Consider the following 5,356-nt stretch of genomic DNA (forward strand, 5'->3'; position numbering starts at 1 on the left):
TCAGACAGGTCTTTCGAGTTTCCCGCTGGCTAGCATCCGCGCTCGGGAGTCTACTTTTGAAATAGAGGGCGAGCACTTCCGCGGCTACCTGCAGCGACAGGTAGGCTCGCACCGTTTCGCTCGTTGCATTACTGCCTATGACTTTCAGAATGCTCTCTGCCTGATTCCGTCCAGTCCAGAAGAACCGTTCTGTGCGAGACCAGCGTAGGTACTTCTGAAATAGAGACGACCAATCGGTCGGGCCCAATTGCAGAGCTGTCTCGGTAATCGCGCTCAAGTTGAGTAGCCTCGTATCAGAATCGTTTTCAAAAGCAGCGTTCAAGACGTCGTCAAGTTTCAGAACGTCGGCGACTAATTCTTTCGAGGGTGCCTTCGCAACCATCGCAGCGAGAGCTGCCTCCAGGTGGCTTTCGAAATCGAGAAGACCATCGAAAGCTTGCCTGATCGAGCGGCCACCTCTGATGGCGGGATACACGCTCTTATTGCGCAGTCCAAGTCCGATGCCAAAAAGAACGTCGATGCCACTCACTGCCGATAGAGCCGCTATGGCCGTAACCAGATCACGTTGAGATAGGTTGTGCAAGCTGCTGGCGTGCTTTTGCAAACGCGGAAGAACGGACGTCAGTGCTGCGGTGTCTTGACTGCTGTTCATAAATGTAGTGCACGCCCTGCAAGTGAGGAAAAAAAAAAAGGAGTGACAGGAAATTTAGGTGGAATAGCCGCGAAGATTACTTTTAATCACGAGACATCACTTCCTTACCTTAAAGATTTCTCGAGGAAGTACTACGTGGTGTTATGAAATCACCACACGATGTCAATCATTCAGTCAAGAAAGGTTACCATTTAATCCGTCATAAATCTTCACGGACATATGACTGAAGCATTTCGTAGGCAAATTTGTTCCATTTTTGTGCGGCGTTGACCTTTCTGTGATCTGTTATCTGGTCCGCTATGAAGGAAGAGCATTGCTGAAACAGTGATCTAGCTTCAAGTTAGCCTGATTTTGTGTCTTTCGCAGTGACTACATGGATACTTCAAAGACTTACTTCGCCTTTTGCGCAGAATTATCCTGCGCACATTTAAGCCTTCTTTAAACGATGAACAAGCCATGTTTTGTTAGGCATAAGCAAATGAAGCCAACAGATAATAAAGCGAAAGAAAGCATAGAAAGAAAGCATGATATTGCAGCTATTTAATTGAAGTGTAGTAATTGCGAAATTAAGGGAAATGAATGTGGATGGGAGAACAACTTGCTGTAAGTGGGAACCGAACCAACAACTTGCTAGTGCGTTGCGCCAGCAACTGAGCTATAGCGGCAGTCGTTCTACCGCCGCTGTAGCTACATTTATTCGTTATATATCTATGTGTAATGATGGTACTGTTAGCCAGCACACCTCGTAGCCATGGTGCACCATTCTTCTTCTTTTGTCAAATGGCGTGACGTGGCACTTCATATTTACGAGCTGGCGGCTGAGCTTAACGGGGCCCTGCAACACTTTTTGGGCGTGGTCAGAAAACGCTACCGATCAGTAGTCGAGACTCACGAGAACACGTGAGCCAAACGTTATAGCGCAGTACGCAGCCTAAAATTTGCAATTAATTCTCAAAGTCAGGTAAAGATTGCTCCCTCTTCTCCCTACAAATGATGCTATGTACCAATATTACTGCGCCATATACCCAAAGTCACCGCCGTTGGCTGATTTGCGCCTCGTAAGCTGCATAGTTACCGTGGCTGCCGCGGTATGCCGCCACGTGCCCGCGCGCCCGCTCATGATCACACTGAAAAAGCCGCGCGTTCGAAAAAAAAAGAGAAACGAAATTGCTCAAGGTCGTGACGCGCGCTGACGAAGGGCCGCGTCTTCTTGCCTCCTTCTCATCCCCCTCCCTGCGTAGCTTTCAGCGCGCTCGCTGGTACGAGAGGAGAGAGAAAGCGCTTGAAGCGTGCGACAAATCCCTGTAACTCCGCTCGTACGTGACGGATTCTAAAAATTTTTGCCTCATGTGATTCGCGAAGCGGCATGCGATAATAGTAAGGCTATTCCACTATAACTCAGAAAAGTGCTGCAGGACCCCTTTAACGAACTGGTAGAGAAGCATAGTGAGCGTTAATGGTAGTATTAATTGATGTCGTACTTATGACATAATCATACGTTTCCAGATATCGTCTGCTGGAACAACGATGTCGTCAATGTTATCGATTGAAACTTGAGTTACTTGGACATCATGACCTTCAAACCCGTGTAGCTGCCTTGCTTATAATATCTGCTCTCTGTTGAATCCCTCCATGAAAGAGAGTACGAGGATAATGCGCATGGTCCGTAGGCACAAATAGTTATTACAAGTAACCGCACAAAAATGATCAGCAGCAACTTCAACTATAACGAATTCTATTAATCCTCAGATAGTTATATTACATTTTCTTTGTTAGTCAATACAAAGAGCAGGTATGTCAGCTCATTCTTTATGAACAATGTCAGCTCATTCTTTATGGAAAATGCACGTACTTTCTAAACGCGCTACCTATGCGACTATGACGTAGTCGCGCCTAATTTTCTTGACCCCATCCATAACCATACCGTTAGGGCTATGTCTGTATGAGGCCCTATTTTTAATTGCTAATATTTATTTATTTATTTATTTATTTATTTACTTATTTATTTATTTATTTATTCATTTATTTATTTATTTACAATACCTCAAAGGCCCCGGTAAAGGGGATTACATGAGGGGTATCGATGATTCCATGGATGAAAACATGTGTAGTAGATCGCGATGCCTGGAGTCGGCCAGGGACGCAAAACACAAAAAAAAAGGTATTGCACAATTTTTTCAATTCCGTAACTGAACGTAACAGCCACCTTGATGGGGGCTTAAACGCTGAGTTACGTGTTTAATTGGTGCAGTAGATCTTAGTTACAACGTTCACGTTAAGTGAGTGTCCTTTTAGGAAACGGATAAATTAGTACATTCTGTAAACAAGGGAATACGTATAACCTAAGCTACTTTAAGTTCCTACCACTAAACGATTTGAAGACGACGGCGCAATCTGTTTTTTTTTTTTAAAGCTGAATTCTTTATCTGAATGGCGTAGAAGTTAATTGAAGCCTGACAGCTCCAGACGGGAGGTGCTCACCTGTACGTGTGGAAGAAGACGTGCGTTCCGTAGATGTCCGGATAAGGCAGCTCGCCTGGCGTGATAATGCTGTCGAGTAGGGAATAAAAGTCCTCCATGATGTCGCCCAGAAAACTGCCGTTCTGTGTCCATCGGTGGCAAACGTATTCATAAAAGTCGTGACAGGGGTCTACCGTCAAGTTCCCGGACATGTCGAGCAATTTGAGCGCCTGCGTACATCGTATGTGTCAGAACTGCGTTTTTAGCATGTGTGATATACGTTTGGTGCACTGCAAGACGAATCAAGCTTGTCGCAGTCCTCAAGCAGCGTATTGATGTCTCTACCTTTATAACACAGACACTTTATATCCGATATTTGTGCCCTTTTATACGAGCCAAACGCAGCAATATTTTGCTGTGTCTCATCTTGCAAAACATCCAGGCGTGTCTTCTAACAACAACGCTTGACCAAATACACAGCGAAATAAGGACGGCGCTCTCACAGACGGTGCCAGTTCTTTTCTCTTGCTTCGAACAGTGTCACCTCGATTTCTTTAAAACCGATTGATCGAGACTGAATCATGCCGTGTGATGGGAGCTAGTTCTAATGCCTCGTTGGAGACATATCGGTTTATTTTACAGAGTGTCGCCGCAAACGACGTGCACTTGCCGTCGCTTTGGATCGGTATAACCACGTAATACTTCGCCATTATGACGTGGCTCAAGATCGTATTGTGGTTTCCGAACGTAAGACGCCATGCTTGAGGTTTCTCAAATATATACATTATGCGGTTTAGCAAGCTTCACCACATTTATGTATTGAATAGGAATTATTTTGCTCGCGAAGTTTTAAAAAGTGCTCTTATATTGAAACCTCACGATAGCACCTAATATAGCAAAGACGTCTAAATGTAATAAAAAGGTTATTAAGTTGTAGCAGACGTTTTTTATGGAAACCTATTTTCGTTCAGAAATCAAATAGGTATAATTATATCCTTCTTTCGCGCCTTGTATATCATTCACTAAACCAACGTTGGTTAAGCGGCTTCGAGAAAACGTCACCGGGATTTCTGCTGCATGCATCTACGTCATCCTTTATGATGCTCTGACATAGTAGGCTCCATGCACTACAGTACTCTCCTCCACATGATCACAAATAACCTATATTCAACAAACTTGAGTTGCATTTGCAAGTAGTTGTCACTGCAACTCACAAATGGCGAAAAAAATTTAAATGTGTTTTCACAGTGAGCAGAGGTATCAACTGAAATGAGGAGCCTTAACGCACAATCCTGGTCAGATTAAGATGCTGTAAAGTTCAAGTCTGCACATATTATATCTGAAGGAAACATAATTAGGACTGCGCCATGAAATATGGAAGTAGTTGGTAAACAAACAAGTTACATTTTTAAAGTCAGCAAAGTTAAGACTACGATTCTTTCATCTGGCTCGCGAGTTCGCGCTGTTGTTTCATGAACCTTTCTCCTTGATAAGTCAAATGTTTGTCTCCAAGCAACACTGAGACATAGTTCAGGGGCACCTAATTGTGCTCCTTGTGTGTTACCTCTTTTATTACACAGTCGGCGGTATCGAAATTGGCTGACGAACACATTGCAGTTGTTACGTCTAAAATGTACCTCGTGACACTGCTCAGTATCGCAGACCAGTGAGTCATCGGCGAACTGCTCTGCGTGTCGCGAGAAGGCCATGGCGAAAGCGAGCACGGCAAATCCGACAAGCGAGCAGGACAAGCCATCACCACACCGGCGATCGCACCGGGTCGCGCAGGCGCCATCTCGTATCCGCCCTGTCCTTTTCGTTGACTGTCAGAACGTCGAAAAAGCACGAGAAATAGAAAGAAAACACGTAAAAAAGAATATTGTTGTTGATGTTGTTGCTTACGAGCTTGCGCGAAAGGAAGTGCGGCGCTACCACCATTTCAGATAAGGCACCTCTTGTTAGACCTCGCAGCACTTTCACAGTTAGTGTAGTCACGGTTGTTTTGCCAATAGCAGTCCGGAAGTAGATCGGCGTTCTGATTTCAATACCATGTTAGTGCTGCCGGACGGTGCGCCAGTGATGTGCTACGCATGAGTATTTTCAGATTTTATGTAATTTTATTTTATTTTTTTACAGAACAGTGCCAACCCTTCATGAGCGTTTTACTAGAGTGAGAAAAATGCAAACATTATACAAGCTAGGTAATGCAATGCCATTACGAAGGAGAGTACACAAGAATAAAGA

Source organism: Rhipicephalus sanguineus, chromosome 3 (genome assembly GCF_013339695.2).
Source record: "Rhipicephalus sanguineus isolate Rsan-2018 chromosome 3, BIME_Rsan_1.4, whole genome shotgun sequence".
Classification (NCBI taxonomy): domain Eukaryota; kingdom Metazoa; phylum Arthropoda; class Arachnida; order Ixodida; family Ixodidae; genus Rhipicephalus; species Rhipicephalus sanguineus.